The 17,494-nt window shown below is 34.8% G+C and overlaps 1 long non-coding RNA gene across 8 annotated transcripts in view; it reads left to right on the top strand.

Annotated features, from left to right (window-relative positions):
- LOC128853021 (uncharacterized) overlaps positions 1 to 17,494 on the top strand; it is a 35,386-nt gene that overhangs the window by 7,147 nt on the left and 10,745 nt on the right. For 3 of the 8 annotated variants that reach the window (XR_008451240.1, XR_008451242.1, XR_008451241.1), the window contains exons 3-5: positions 11,317 to 11,455; positions 12,417 to 12,505; positions 16,353 to 16,447. This is a non-coding gene — a long non-coding RNA (uncharacterized LOC128853021). Of the gene's footprint in view, positions 1 to 7; positions 128 to 9,162; positions 10,005 to 11,053; positions 11,456 to 12,416; positions 12,506 to 16,352; positions 16,448 to 17,494 lie in introns of those variants that run through there. The other 5 variants (XR_008451246.1, XR_008451245.1, XR_008451243.1 and 2 more) reach the window with 3 other exon arrangements.

Here is a 17,494-nt window from a genome sequence, read left to right on the forward strand (position 1 = left end):
GTAATAGAAGCTGGCTACTTCCTTTCTCCATCAAACATGATGTATATCCGCCTTTCAGATGAATTGTGTCATGCTTATTTAGGAAAATGTGTAGAAAATAACCATCTGTAGTCCTGCTTTTCCACCTGTGAGTATCCCAAGGATCTTGTAAAAGAGAACCTTGTGAGACACCTGTTTAATAACAATGTATAGTAAGGTCTATCATGTCTGGATGTGGGTGGGCTTGGGTTTTTTTTTTCTGAGTTTTTCAATTGTTTTGTTGTGGTGGTGGTTTGGAGGGTTTTTTTGTTTCTTTTTTGTTCATTTGTTTGTTTGGGGAGGGGTGAATGGTGGTGTGTGTGGTGGATACACTCATGAATCGACTAATAATGACACCCTTGAGAACTAGTTAATTTTCTATAAGGAGAAAATGCAGTGTTTTTTTTCTTTTATAGTCTAATCATATAAAAATCCACCACTATATATTTCCCAAAGCAAGGAAAAATATAACTAAAATCGTAGCTCTGTACTATATCAAGACCAAGTGCTGTGTTGTGAGACTTTGTTCAACAAAGGTTTTGAATTAGAAGCTGTATGTTTCAAAAGTGTGAAAGGTGAATTTTGTGTTAGCGAAAGATGTATTGGGACCTTTTATCATTACCTTATCTTTGATTCTCATTGGTATATACATAACTTTTGTGACTACATAAGAAAGCCACAGTAAAGATGCACACTTAGCCCTGAGATAATCTGAGATAATACGATTGGAAAGTAACATTCTTTTTCAAATATTTCATGGTGGTATTGTTTTAATGTCAATATCATGAAGCAAATTGTACAACGTCATTGTACTATGTCATTCTACAATGTCATATGCAGCCAAATGATGTAGTGTGACATTCTGAGATATTCCAGTTTTCCAGAGGCATACTTATAGGAGTGGGCAGAAACACTTTCATAAATACTTGCAGGAATGCTTTCCTTCTTGGAAGAACACCTATCAAGTTAAGACTATATCTTTCATTTATACTTTAATTAGTGGATGCATTTCAAGGGGGTTTCCTTGTAGGTTTATATACGTTATTTTCAAAGCCAGATATAATTGTAAAGAGTTTAGGGCTTTTTTTTTTCTTTAATTAAAATTTGTGTATGTATTTATAAAGCTGAAGAAGAACAACCGTTAGCTAAATCTAAATCTAAGCAATGGGTAGATTTAAAATCTGTTACTAAATTCAAAATAAATTTTAGGGCTTGAAGAAAGTACAAGAAGTCAGTGAGTTTTTCTACTTGTCCTAAGTAGAATCAACTTTTCTGACACATTTCTGATTAGTGTTCATCTAATCTCAGCACACAGATACTGCCATTATGGTCTCTGCACGATAGAGGAGAGGCTGACTCCTCAAGTACTTCACTTCTATGCAGTGCAACAAACATCCGCATAACAATAACCTCATATCTTCACAAGCCTCATATTAATTCAAAGAGCATAGAGAAATGTAGGTTGCAATATTCCTAAATACAAGCTTCAAAATGTATTTTCTGCCAGTCAGCATTATATACTCAAGTAAAGAAGGAAACTGATGCTGAATGCCTGATTTTACTAGACGTAAGTCTGGTGACTTTTGCATCTCAAGGTAGAAAGTTTTTCCATCTTTATTTGTGAACTACTCACCAAGAGTGAAGATTATCCCAGCTAAAATGGTTAAATACTTCTGGAATCATAAGCCTGAGAACTTCACAATTCATTGTTAAACATTTTTTAAACAGAAAATTATATTCTCTCTAGGAAAAAAAAAATTGCTTTTCTTTCTCTCTGTCACTCCACACTAAACAAAAAACAAAAGGAGAGTAGCATCGATAAGTTGCCGTGAAATTTGAAACGAATAACATAGAGATGGATTAAAACTCCTCATAGTGTTTCATCTTCTATACTCCATCTTGAGATGCAGCTGGGAGAGAAATGTTCTTTTTGAAATCTTCATGAAAATGGCAGGTTTCAAATAATCTATAATTACCTAAAATGTCATGATCTAACACATGTTTTCTACATTTTTCAAAGCAAAGGGCAAATATCTCCACCCAAGGTTTAGTTAAGAAAGGAATGCTATCTGCAAGACATACTTTAATTATAGTACTCTTTACAAGAAAATTTTCCACTGAAAGGATTTAATTCTTGATACTTTTGGCAATACCCTCAGCATAGAGGGCACAACTTTTTTATAAAAAGGAGAAACTTTATTACCAGCAATGAGCTGGCAAATATAAAGACTTCTGCCACTAATAGCAAAGAAAACTCATCTGATGTCAGTTTTGTTCTGTAAACACTACAGAAACATACATTTCCTTAAAGAATGGTTAGCAAAGCACACTTTAACTTTTCCTAGAATAATGGACAGTTACAGTTCGGGGGTTCTATTTTTTGTTTCTTAAAAGTTCCTGAATACAAAGGCTCTTTTGAACATTTTACACTTTCTTATGGTCTTAAGAAAATTTAAAATAACTTTGAATACTGTACCTGATTATTTAAATTAGTAAAGTTCTTCACAGTCACCTACTGAAGTGTGTTAGAAAGGATTATAAGAAAATGGGGGAGGAAAGTCTTAAGAGAAGGGAGGATCCAGGAGCTCACATGGATAGCTATGTAAATTCAAGTCAAGGTGAATTTGTGTCTTGAATTAAAATAGGGTAAAGTCTTGTGTTATTCACCAAATGGTCATTAATATGCCAGTGTTTGCACTCACTTTTGCAGTCCTGCAAGATGTGTAAAATATCTTACTTAAAAAAATGAGTAAGAAGTAAAAAAAATGAGTAAGAGGTAATCTTTTCCATCTATCTGAAACCCAGTAGGAGCTTTTATATGGCAGGAGAAACTAGCATCCATCAGGGCCATAAGTGCAGCACTAACTTAGTGGTTATTTAATGAATCATTGCTAATACTTTCTCCGAGGGTGTGGTAGCCTTGGAAAGTTTCATTGCAGAAATTGCTCTTTCCGTGAGATATAGTGAGATCACAGCACAGGGTAAGATAAATAATTGTATGTCAGGTTCATATCCAGCCCTCTTGTAATCCATGACTATTTGGACACTGAGGAAGTATACAATTTATAACAATATATCAGCACTGTGTCTGCAAACAAGTGTATATTAAGCTCACATTCTGTATTTACTCAATTTTCATGGCTTCAGACTGGAGTAAGGAACCTGTTATAAAACACCTGTAATAGCTATCTGGTAAATAGCATAATTTGTTACATAGCAGATAGAGGAAAAAGGGAGGTTTATGGTGGAGAGCTATATCAATAAGTACTTTGGTTTCAATCACAAGTGCATCGCTTTTTTATTTCTTCACATAAGGTGATAATGAAGAATGATGACCTCATGTCTAGACCTAAGCTTTTAACTTTGTTGCAGCTCTGGGGGCTTTAATGTTTTTCAAAAAGCAATCAATCAAGTGCCGAAAACTGTCTGGCTAATTACCTCCGAGACTTTATAAAACTCTCCATTCTTTCTCATAGAAATGTAGTATTTATAAATCGCTTTGTTGAAGACCAAACAAGGTTATGGCCTATTCTCCTCTCCACCTTTCTTTGCTTCTGCTCTGTACTTGTGGAAGTGCTAATGTTGTGAATCTCAGCAATGAGAGAGAGTGTTTCTACCTGAGATTAACACCACTGTTTCCTTCAGAACATTTCTGGAAAAATATTTATGTCATTTATGTCGTTATAAAAGACTAACAAGAATATCCAAGTTGTAAGTATCTCATGGTGGGAACCTAAGAAAGTGTAGCTGTTGAGCACCCAGTCTAGTGAGATAACTAGCAAAAATTATTCATTTGATTAAATTTGAGATTTCTTTGAATTAGCTATTAGCCTAGAAGTCACTGGTATTTCAGTCAGAGAAACATATAATCAAGAGGAAAACAAACAAAAAACTGGAAGGGAGCTCTGGAGGTGTTGCAGTTCAACCTGCTGCTTCTAGTTGGGAAACCTCAGTGCTAGATCAGGAATATCACAACTTTCTTTGGGCAACTTCTTCCAATGCTCTGTCACTGTCACAAGGAAGTGTTTTCTCCTCATGTCCTTACTACCGGCACAACAGCTATCTGCAATTGAGGTAGCATGGAATTTCGGTGCAAAGATCTCAGTAAGAGGCCAAATAGCATCAGGATATCTCTGTGTCTGTGAGCTACACCAGACACTGTGTAACAACTAAATGTTTTGGTCCAGACACTTAAATGCATTGGTCTTTTTTTTATTTATTTTTTATTCTAATACCTTCAAGCAGTTTTACATTCCAGAGAGAGGGTATTAGAAAATGTCTGTCTTGATCAAAACAAAAATGCAAAATAAGAAAAAAATATCTCCGAATACATGAAGAACATGTGAAGTAAGCTTCACTCAGCTCAATTTAGAAATCAGTAGCTTTTCTGCGATCAACGCTATCTTTAGTGGAACACATAAATGACAAGCCTAAAATTTCAGTCCTGAAGCGGTGTTCACACTTGCAAAGTCTGACTAGTTATGAAAAGCTATTTGACTAGCAAGTGATCGCCCTCCAAGAGAACACTCTTAAAACGCCTTGATTTCTTAATTTTTTTTTTTTAAATCTAAAGAGGCAGAAACAAAATTATGATCAAAGCACACGAGGTAAGGCTCTGCAGGAAAACCTGTCATTCTGTCGGTATAGCTGGACAACAAGCAAGGAGAACCTCACAAGCACATAAAACTGACTTAAGTGTGTGAGAAAAAATCATATGTCAAAGCAGTCAAAGCATAATTGCCATCTGACTGATGAGAAAAACTCTCCAAAATATAGTGAAATCATTCTGGACTCAAAACCATCGCTGACACATGCATCAGAAGGAGCTAAGTGTCTCACTTGATTTCCATATGTACTGGCATTGCATATGTCATGACTACAAAGTGCAGCAGGTAAAAGTGAAGACAGTGTTCCAAACAGAAAGCTGACTGTGACTGAAATACTTGAGTCCTCCCAAAATGCAACTCAGTGTCTTCACTGTAATTAAATTACTTTTTTTCTGTTCCATACTTAGAAAGAAACTGCTTATGTGATGCATAAATATGTTCACATAATATCAGAGTACGGGCATGTATTCATCTCAAGTCACTAATATAACTGCCCTCTATACCCACATATGAAAAAGCATGGCAATAAATACGTAAATGGTTTGTACTGTTCACATAGAAATTCTTTATATAAATCATTAATGTGCTACAAGGTAGAAGGCAGTCTCCATAAGAGATTTAATGTAACATTTAGAAACATGAGGAGTGTATGATTGATCCGTTTCTGAACCCAGTGTTCCAAAACTGTTGGACTTTTGATTCTCTTCCAAATAGAAAAATATTTTGATATTTTATAGAACTGTTTTAGGAAGCAATATGTATTTTTTAATACTTAGACTAGCTGCTTCTTTCTGTTTGACTTCTAAATATTCAGTCATTTGACAAATTACTGGGCTCTACAACTGCATTTAAAGGTTTTTGTTTCCACAAGGATATTTACTGAAATGGGTTCTTAGAGCTGAATTTTTGTATATTCATGCACAGATTAAACATTAAACAGGTCATAGGATAAATCAGATTGGAAGAGACCCAAGGAGGACATTTAATCCAAACTCTTGTTTAGAATAATTTGTGTACACATTTTTTCATTCTAAATATTAATGGAAAAATTCAGAAATTTCTGCTTTATATTTTTCCTAAACTCAACATTGTGCTACACAAACAGTTCTGAAATAAGAACAATAAGAAGTAAAGAAAAACTCTAAGCTTTCTTCTGTGTTAATACGTTTAATATATGTAATACATTTTGTGAGAGCGAAACTTAAAATGCTGAAAAGTCTCGAGTATATCATTAATTTAAATACAATGAAATAAACCCACAGTATGCAATCATATGAACTAGTTTTTTCCGGAGAAACTGAAGTATAACTCCACTGTTCTTAGAACATCAACAAAATCAGGAAGTGATTGCAACTGGCATTTGTAATAAGCAGTAGTTATGGTTGATGTATGAGATAATTACAAATCTTTGCAGGAAAATCTAATAAATCCCAGAAGAGTTACTCTGTAAAATCTATTTTTATGGAAATTGGGGTACAAATATTGCATCTATTATACCAAGAGTTCTATATGGGCAATTCTGACAGCCTCAATCTAAAGCGGTGTCCGCTCCTGAAAGATAATTGTTTCTGAAGTTTTGTACACATAAAATAACAGGTGTTCCCTCCTCTGAAATGAATACTTTAATATTAAAATATGAAAATCTTCATAATTTGCACAGCTTGATGAACTTCTACAAGAGACATGCACCTGTTTTGACACAGAGGTTAAAAGACTGACTGAGTTGTGGTGGATGTGGTTTAATATTTTGGGAAATAATAATGTACCAAAAGTTGTAGTGTAAATTAAACTTCTGACGCGTGTTACATCCTGACTCACCAAGGCTTCGGATACATATAAATGTATTAGATATGTTATAATGAGCAATGCCTTAATTTTAATTCTACAGTTAATGCAAAATTACCCATTATTCTTCTTAGAAGAAGTTGGTAAACTAGAGCTACTTCTGATTTACACAGCCCGAGGATGGAAAGCTCGTTCTCAATCTTCTGTTTACAATTCTTTAACTTTTATGGTTATGAAAAGCAAAAGACAGACCATCCCCTAGAGAGCCGTCAGATGATGGTGAGAATAACCTGTCATTCCTAATCTCTGTTTTAAAGTGTTTCTTGAATGCTTCAGGTCTTTTTTTTTTTTATTTTGTCTGGGAATTCTCTTCAAGATTTAATCTCTAAAAGATGATAGAAAGCTAATAATATGACTTCGTGGTTGTTTGAGTTCCCCAAGGACAGGCTTTCAGTATTGGATATACAAGATAGGCATCTATAATCCATTTTTCAACAACTAGGACTGCATTTGCACATTTGCAAGTTATATCCAGTAGGTAGCTTAATGTAGATGCTTAATTTTAAGTACTATAGCAAATGGTTCTAGACGACATCCCAGTTATGACGAAGTCACATAAACATGTGCTTAACCTTGGACATAAGATTCCTCTGAAAGAAATACAACTACTAGTGAATTGCTCACATACTTTCGGGAGTCCGTTGTTTTTGAAACTCAGAAGCAGATCATTTAAATTGGGCAAATCTCAGTCTTCTGAACTGTCTGTATTTTGCCATTTTAGCTACTAGTATTTTGATAGCAAATATATGAGAACTTCCTAGAGCAGAGTAAATGTGAGTAGAAAATACCCCACAGGAAAGGTTACCGACAGACAGAACAACAACTTTGGTAATCTGCTTGCCTTTGTGTTAGTAGATATTCCACTAGAAACAAGCTTGGCCTACACTTTCAGCTGATATCTTTGGCTGATAACAGCTGCAGTATAAACTCAGCTTGCAAGATGTTTTCTTTTTAGAAATTTTTCAGTTCAGCAATCTCACTCAGAACATTTCTTATGTGCAGAGTTGAGTTGGATGTCCTAGTGTCCCTGCCACGGTAGCGACTTTTTTGTCCTCTCCAATAAAGAAGTGGAATCATAAAGCATAATGTGGAGATTTATTAAATCTTTCCATAAGATTTTCAAGTTTTTATTCTGAGAAACTAACACGCTCTCTTCATTTGTGTCTGTAAGTTATTAAGTCCCTTTGAGTCAATTGTCTAAGCCTTTTGTTAGAACCCCTCTTCTGCCCCTGCTTCTTTAAGGAAAGTGAGTTCCCTGCAGAATAAGAAATTTCCAAATGAGAAGAGAGATGATTCTTCGGGAAGCCAAGTGACCACCACATGAAAAGAAGATAATGGGGCATTTTTTATCCGAATTGAGAAGCATATGCCAAATATATCTCAGAGGAGCTGTCTATTAAGTTTAGAACAGATTGTGTATCCCATTAAACATTAGCAGAAACTCTACCTTTGCATTGATTTCCTCCATCTATATTCTCATCTGGGAAAGCACGAAAAGGTTTTGGAGAGAAACAGGAAAAGATTATGGAGTGCAGCAAGAACTGGAGGAAAAAATAAGCTTGCATTGGTAAGAGCATGAAACTCTTTCCTATTCTGTTTCTGTACTCATCTGACCTTTTTCCTACCCGATATTTATAATTAGAGAGAAGGATTAGGGTCTAGATACAAAGCCTGTTGATACTGCTGGGAATACTTTTCTCAACAAGGTTGAAAACAAACTTGTGAATACAGCTTTATCTAACAAGGGAAATAGAGTCCAAGACCATGTTTGCATTTGGGGTGAGGACTTTTATATCTTTGTTTGCTTTGGATTTGTTTGTGGTTTGGATTTGGTTTGTGGGTTTTTTTTTGGTTTTTTGGGGCTTTTTATTCCTAGTAGAATAGTTTATAATTCCTCAAAAATCTGAGCATCTATTAAGTTGACAGATCAATCAAATTAGGCACATTCTTAACTATCTCTTTAAACTGAGGCCTTAGCTGATAATAGGAACTCCTGAGGGCATGTGAGAAGAAATTAAAATTGAGGCATTCCAAAAAGCAATATCCTAGTATTAGCATAAAGAGTACACAGAAAATATTGATGAGAGCCTTGTAAAAGAAACTAGCCTTCTCATATCTTTTCTTCATTACAGCTTTATTTTATTTCAATTCAAAAGGTTTAACACTTTTTTATTTCAAGAACCTTTCAAAAAGTTCACAGAACCCCTACAGAATTAAAACAGTTAGGGGGGTGCTATAGCATACATTATCTCAAAGATATTATTTTAGCATGAACAGCTTTTAAAACTTAATCACCTAACCAGCGCACATTCCTAATTGATCTTTCCCTCTAGGACTGCTACGTTTTCTTGACCTTTTAATAACTGATGGCTTTAGAGAAAAGATTGTTCAGATAGCTTTTTAAAAGTCAGAAGATGATCTGAGGTATATTTGCTAGATCTGAAGAAGATATACCTAAAGAAAGTTGTGGCCTTGCAAAGTTCTGATTTCCTTGTTCTTCCCATGCACTGCAGTAACTCTTCCAAGAACAGATATTGGGGATTTGGATCAGCTGTATTGTTCTGGATTCGAGGAAGATCATTTGGGAGACATCAGCCAGCTACTGCTCCCTCTGTATATGAGTCCAGATTAAGTTCAAATACTTTTACAGGGATAATAATGTCTGTGTCTATTTCAAGTTTATGGCTGCTAAATACACACATAGGAACAAGTAGATGCTAAAGTCTATTTCTTGCCTTGTCTCAACGCTTTCAAACTGCTGAGTTTCAGATATTTTCTTCAAGAGTTTGTAAATTACAGCTCTGTTTTCTACAATTTCTTCTTTTAGCTTTTTAAAATTAACTGTATTCTTTAATTAGCTCCATTCTTACACTTTGCGTGTGTACTCTATATAATATCTAGATGTAACTCTAAATTTACACTATCTGGGTAATGTCTGGGTGGTTTTTTCTTATTTATTTAAGTCTTAGAAATGACTTCAACAATGTTGCTGTTACTTTTGCCAGCAGTGATTTGGCCCCATGAGTGGAGGTTAGGATTGGATAACATCTGCACTCCTTGCTTTATCGTTGCTTGCATACCCAAGGACAGCTGCCTCTGCAAGCAGGCAGTCATGCATATAATTGTAGTTCCAACTGCTTGAAGCCTCTTGCTTAAGGGGTTGTAGTATTGACAAGTTTCTGTCCTGCTGTGTTGCAGGCAGACTTTTCTTTCACTTTTCTTAGAAACATGAAAGCCCGTAGACTGATATGACAAAAATACAGGCTAAGTTTTCAATAAGGAAAAGATTTAATTAGCTCTGTGATAACTGTGATTCTTCATTTTTGAAAGTTTGATCTGTCCTTTCTATATGTTACATCTGCTTTCTGTGTTGCAGAATGAAAAATTTGTTTATGATTGCATTTAGTTTTTCCATGGTATATGTTTGGGTAAGTGCACTAGCCAAAAAACTGTGTGAAATGTCCTAGATCTACCACCCCGACCGACTCTAACAACTGATAAAAGCTGAGGGAAGGAGCCTTTGCTGTTGACTAGGTAGGCAACACTTTTTACTGTATTAAAGATGATCTCCAGAAGTGTAGTGAAAGATTTCATGAATGAAGCAGTGAAGTTGCCCGAGAAATATTTATTGGTTTTGTCCTACTGAAAGAACAAATCCTAAAATATTTTATTAGTAGCTTTTGCCAGCAATTATAGTAGGAAGGTGTTCAATGGTTTCAGTTGTGTTTTGATTAGACATAGGAAAGATTACGTTAAAATATAGAGAATATTTAAAAAGAAGCCTGAAGAGGACAGTGAAGATCAGTTAGTTCTTAAGGCAAAAATATTCCTTAACTTGTATAAGAGTCTTGAGGATGTTGAATAATAGAAAGTGTTATTTGGTATAATAATAATAATAAAATAACCAATACTCCCAGAAAGGCACAGGGAATCATGTACTTGTGTATAATGCTAATTACTTAATTCTTCCTGAAAGACTGTTTGTGCTTGCCTCACTGTAATGTTAGGACAATTTAGCACAAGACTTAGGTTAGCGGTTATCCAATTTGAACATGAAGAAAGGATACTAGAGTAATTTATCTGGAAGGAATTAAATATAAGAAGACTTTCAAGAGAACGAAAGTTTGAAAATGAAAGATCTGGGGTTTACTATTGATTCATGGAAAAAAACTCAACTCAAAATAAGTTTTGCAATAATGTACAGCAGACTGTAAATTTTGTTATTAGGCAGGGCCACGTTATTGAGCAGGACCAATTTATTTCAAGAAAAGTTAATGGGAAAGAGGAGGGAGGTACAGAACCTTTCATATCTTCTGCAGGATTGGAAGAAATAACCATTATATGATATATTTCCGTGGGCTTGCCTGACAAGTCAGTCACCAACGTGGAATTGAAAACTATTATCATGACTAACCTGAGCCAGAAGCAGCATTCAGAAGTTTAATAGTTAACAACAAGCCACAGTTTTACAGTCAAGAAAATCTAAGTATCATGGGAGACAGGCAAAAGTTACCTATGAATGTATAGAAAGAGTTACTCAAGCCATCCTGAACCGTCAAACAGGCAGGAAATAAGCACTTGAGACAGCAAACTGAGCTGTTTTGAAAATGAAAGTAAAACCTAAATAAAAGCGAAAGCTTAATAAGTAGAGCATATAGCTACTGTTTAAAATGACTTGTGGGTAATGCTGAACACAGTAACATAGGTTTAGATTGTTAGCAAAGGGACATGCTGTCTTGATTGCATATAGAAATGCAGCACTTAGTGTGCTTAGCTTCTAAGGATGATATTATTTTCCTAATGTTTTAATTCTGAGAATGTCTTGAAAATACTAACAAACATTTAGTTGTTTGATTTCCATTGTTTTCCCATCTGTGCAAACGCTGCGTTTGTGCAGTGAACAAACTTCTGCTGCCATGAGTCAACTTGGTGCTGTCCTGTGTGATCCTGAACATATCTGCTGATCCATAAGCAGAATGTATAAGGTATGTTTAGATTCATTATTCTTCATTTGATTATACACTTACTGCACACAAAAACCAATTTAGCTGCTCTTTAAAGAAATAGTAGTAGAATGAAACTGATTCATTAAAATGCTGTCCCACCTAACCAGGAAACACCTAAGTGTGCTCTCACACTTTTTCCCATGAAGACTTCAGACTGCTTTCACACCAGCTATACACGATGAATTTGTTCCATATTTGAAATACATCCACGAGGCTGTAGTCATTTATTTTGACAACAGTCATCACAAAGCAGCAGGGCGTGTAAGTTCTCTGCTCCAAGGTCATTTGGGATTGAATGTTTGACTTCCCCTCTGAAAATGGAGCTGAATAAAACACCCAAAAGGTGACAGTTTTATCAGCTTAAGTGAAGAAGCAGTTCTTGGAGTGCTGGGAACTTCATGAAAAGTTTTAATGTTCTTGCTTTGATTTCACCAGAAGGATGAGTCCTTTGGAAACTGCTGAATACATGATGTAAATAAACATAAGTCCTTATTAAACTGCTTGGTACACCCTTGCTCATGCACCTTAAATCTGTACGTTTTGTATACTTGAAACACAAGTAATGCTATTCCATTTTTTAAACTCCATAAATCATTATCACTGAATTATAGAATATTTCAAGATGATTTAGAGGAAACAGTACCTGACTTGACCAACTACTTAAAAGTTGGTTGTCTAATTAACCAAAAGGTTTTCAGGTTCTTGGAGAAGTTTAATGATTGCAAACCATCCTGACTGTGGAAAAATACAGTAAAACAGAGACGGCATTAACCCTGATCTGACCCAATATTTGTCTTGTTGGACCAACTAAACAGGGGCACAACACTTCTGTTGTCAGTAAGCAGTCCATTGGTGTACATAATCACCTGGGACAGGATTGGATTAGGAGATGTGATTAAAATTCATATCCATGATGCAGACTAAGATTCTAATCTCTTAGGGATGCACTAGACTTTTGAGGGATTTGTTCTACTGAGGAAAACCTGAAAGACTGCCATCAAAACAACTTGCCTCCTCAGGTCTCAGGTGGTAAGTGATTTGTCCATTAAACTGCTACATAAATTCTTCTTCTACTGTCACATGACTACTTTCAGCCCCATTCTGTCTACAAAGTTTCTGATAGTTGACATCTTAAGAAAGAGATAGATTCATCAATTATTTTGCTTGAAAATAACCTGTTAATTTGATGAGGAGCCTTCAAAAATAAAGATTAATAACTTCATAAGCTTTAAAAGCCAAATTTTTCCAAAACCCAAGTGTATAAAAGGCCTCAGGCATTAAAGAAATGGCAATGGTTACGCCAAAGCAGAGTTGTGTTTTCTTGTACATCAGATAGCATCACTAATTATTTCATTTGAAAAGTACTTTCTTTTGATGAGACTTCTCAGAACAAAAGTTTTCTTAAGTATAATAATTTGTATACATAATACATCTTAGGTGAATGGCAGATCAGAGTGATGGAGGCAACTTAAGCTTCATCAACTCATTATGCAGGAGGAGAAAGTGAGAGATGCTGAGATATGAAACAGAATGGGAAATTACACTAGAAGAACAGTGGCCTATATTTTTCTCTTTGCAATACATAATTACTTTCTAGTATATCTGTGTATTGTGTGGTGTCCACTTTGATACTTTTCCCTCTTAAAAGACATGAAATCTCATCTTCCTTCCATTGAAACCCAAGGCAAAACTCCTGCTAGTTCATTGGGGGTGTAACAGAGCCCATGTTTCTCTCTTCCCCACAGAAAATGCACTGGGATTATTTGCCATATCTGCGGTTCAAAAGCATTGTTCAGAAGATAGACCATTCTCATTTTGTCAAGTGGGAAGTTTTTGAGAGAGTTCAGTCATGAATTATATAACTGAGGAAACTGTCTAGGGAAAGCTAATTTTGAATCACTAAAGCATTTTAATTCCTTTTTTGAAGATAGCCAAATGTTCGTATCTTTACATGAATTTATTTATAGCTCTGCTTTCTCTTCTGACCTGACTGACCATTGGCCTGGTAAAGATTTACAGAATTTTTCATGTCACAGAAGAGGGATATTGTGCCCTCTCAAATTTATATGTTGGTAACGAGGAAATCCTTATAGAGTTTTCAGTCTTAATACTAAGTTCTTTTGTGAAGTTTTGTGGAAATCTGTGCTTTGGTTTACATCTTGCACAACCACACTTCCTCCATTTGCTTATATAAATTCAAATATCTGTGTATATAATTTCTTTCTTCTTAAATTTCTGTACATCAAAACCAATCAGAGTTGGATTGTGAAGAGAACAGTAATTTGATTGTTACTAATTTATGTACAAGTCATGTCATACATCAGCCCACTGAAAAACAAAAAAGATGGAATTTCAACTAGAGTTAACAACTTAATTAATATTGTATATATTACTCCAACCTACTTCATTTTTTTTCTTCAGAGGTTTCACATTTATGTCTAAAAAAATCTGTTTTAGTAGAAGGAATGTTGATTAAATTCACTTAAAACTAAAGACGAAGGATCCTACTGTTCATACAGAAATTACTCGAATACTGCAAGAAATAATTGTATAAAGAAAGTTTTATTTTCTATACTTCTGAAAAGTTATTAAGAGATAAGCAATACACAGGTAATAGGCAGAAACAGCTGACATATCACATCTTGACTCCCAAGGGGAATAAATGCATGAGGCTCTAGAAACAACATACTATTTAGTTTGCATGACTATGGAACATAATTTCGCAAAATGAGTAGGACAAATTCCCATCTCTGTGCTACCAAAGTAAAGCTGTTCTATCTCAGCTAACTGCACAGGAAGAGGTTTTGCTTGGGTGACAGAGAAGGTTTTCGGCATACTGGATTGCTTAGGGAGAAAATCCATCCAAGACAGTGAGGTGAGGAGGCTCTGGTACTCACTTCCACCAGCTTAGCCACTGGGGGGTCAAAATCGTTACCCCCAAAAAAAGATTCCAGCAGGACCAGCATACTGTAAAATTGATTATAACAAAAATAGATTCACGTATACGTAATATAAATTTTTGGCAATATATAGATTAATGGACTTTAGCTATTGGCTTCTATAAGAGCAGATTATAAGGACTTGGTTTCCATGGAGAGGAGCAAGTGTGATCCTTGTCAGTTAACCACACAAAGCCAGTGGTCAGGAATCTTTATGTTATTCTTTGTTTTTACTCCCACAAGAAGATTTTTTCAGGTGGTTTACTGTGTATATTTGGAGTATTTCCCATAGTTCTTCAACTTCTCCTTAGGGTTAGGAGTATGTTTCTGGTTATAACAAATTGTAAGGAAAAAAGAGCGGCCTAAGAGATTTTTGACATGTCAATGGGTCTTCAAGATATCAACCTGAGTGCCAGCAGTGCCTGCTCACGATGGTGACTTTAACAGAGAAAAGGGGAAAAGGCCACCGTACTTTTGTGGCAGATGCCAAACATCAATGAGGCTGAAGAACAAATCTGCCGTCTGATAACAGGAACGAGACAAGGCTTAGCAGATTGCCTGCAATACCTTTATTTCCTGTATCTTTATACTAGTTTTATTTTCACAACGTAAGGATGGATGTAACTGAAGGAGAGAAAAAAAAAAGTCCAGCCAATTCCCCATTTGCAGCTGAAAGCTAATCAACAGGCAGCAACAGAGGCAATTGTTAATATGAATTGTGTAGCTTTGACACTGGGTTGAATTTATTCTAATGCAGTTAGAAATATTTTACTGAACAGAATTTAAAAAAAATGTAATTGCATGACAGAAAACAATTTTAATTGTGAGAAGAAGCAGCTCAAGAACCTTTTGCAGTTTCAAGGAGAGAAACTACGTGGAAAAGACTGCCAATCTGATCTTTATTATGATAAGGATTTATAATAGAATCATCACTCCTAAGAGTTTCCTTGAATTAGCCAAATTTTCAAAAGCATTCAGTACCTCGCTGAAATAAAAGTAGATCCTGAAAAGAACTCCAAAATAAAGTGTTGAAATATCTTTTCAACAACAAAAAGGAGATGTTTTAATGGACTGTTCCCTTTGTCCCTCCCAATGAGTATGGTGTCTGTGTTTGTGAGGCAGAGAAATATATTCAGGCTTTCCTTAACTTACAGGGAAATCCAGTTATGTTTTTTCTTGCTGAACAACATAACTCTGTTTGCATTTTCAGTATCAGGTAGACTAAACATATTTAATACATAATTAAAAAGATAAAACTATTTTGTGGGGGTGTCATCAATCAGATTCGAGAGGTGGGGCTGCTATATTCCAGAATCCCAGATACCTGTGACTTGAAAAGGCAAAACAGCATATTATTATTATCCCTTAATTGCTCATTTAAGCCTATGGTCACTTTGCAGTAGCAGAACAGCAGAGGGAAGGCAGAAAGTAAAGGCAGCCCTGTATCTTAATATTATAAAGTATCCAATGCTTTTTCTTATCCAGCTGTACTTAAGACATATTTAAACAAATTTCACTGTTGAGGTATATTTGAAAGCAGGAAAAGCACTGTATTTTTCTAGTTCCATATTTTCCTAAACATGGTCATTTTGTTTACATAAGCACTATTTGAATTCACAGAAAAATAAACTTCAAAAGAAGATTCATAAAACTCTGCGTGTTGCAAGTTCCAATGATGCCAAACTGTAATGATGAAATTTGGAATAATATTAAATGTAGAATGAATGCTGGCATTCTAATGCAAATTTGAAGCTGATTAGCATTACTGGTTTTAATAATATTAATAGTAACAGTGTTGAATGAAATAAAGTGTTGTTATCTGTATTCTATGCAAAAGTTCCTTTTTTTATTTTTTTATTGTCATTTTGTATTAATTCAGAATCTCTGCAGATTCTCTAAGAGAAGAGCACTTTCCTAACTCTTGCATTATTTTTCAGTACAATTTCTGAGACAATTATCTTGAGAAACTGCAATAAAACTACATGAATGCCTATACAGAAGAGATCATGTAAAAAAGCTGTATAAATTAAAGGTAAGACTTTTATAATTCATTTCATTCTTGCTTTTACTTAAACTACTTGTTTGAAGTAAATATTTCAAAGCACTGAGAAAAAAAGATGCACAATTCATGTTCCTGATAGATTCAGTATAAACTTTTAAGAGATATTTTTTTGCTAGTTACGTGCAAGTTAAAATCTTCTGCACTTTTATCACGTTTATCAATTTTCTCATTATGCACCAGACATCATAGGAATGAACTTGAATTCAAATTCTGACACTATGAAAATAGTCAGTGACTGACATGACTCCCTTAATGCATTCACTGTAAAATAAACATTCTAGGTTATTTTATTTTGGTGTTTATTTCATTTAGGAAGACATTCATCAGTGCATGAAGCAATAGAAAAAGTCTGAGCTTCACTCTTTAGCTCTGAGTAATAAATTCTTTTAACTAGATTACTAATAAGAAGAAGTCATGACACGAGTTTGATGTCACTGTTTAATATGTGTGAATGATATCCATTACATGGCATTATGACTCAGTTTATCACCACTTCATTATTTATCCTGCACGGATAATGATCATCAAAAAAACCACAATGGATAAGTTCAACTCATTTATGCTTTTTTGGATCTTCCAACCATCACTGAAATTGCACTTTTTAATAGGAACAGTCCTCTGCTTTCTTCAAAACCAGAACTTGTCTATGTCCAAGGTATAGTCAGTCAATGTTAGCCAAAATGGCTATAACTGTATTAGTGTACCTTATTTAAACATTTTAAATTAAATATATCTGAGAAAGGGTCTAGAAAATGATGAAGAAAATAATCAGATTTATATTTGTAAAAATGACAGAGAGCATTAAACAACATATACGTAAAACAAATAAGTAATCAGTCAACGAGATGAATGAAAGATGATAGATAGTGGAGTACCTAGTAGGTAACCCACTGAGATGAAAATTTGTTAATTCTGATCTCTGAGTATCTAGATTGCTTTGCTAAGCAGAATGGAAAATTAATTAAAAAAGAAAACAGTCATGACATTTAAATCCATTCAAACTGAAAATGAGTTGAA

This window comes from Cuculus canorus, chromosome 9, assembly GCF_017976375.1.
Source record: "Cuculus canorus isolate bCucCan1 chromosome 9, bCucCan1.pri, whole genome shotgun sequence".
Taxonomy (NCBI): Eukaryota; Metazoa; Chordata; class Aves; order Cuculiformes; family Cuculidae; genus Cuculus; species Cuculus canorus.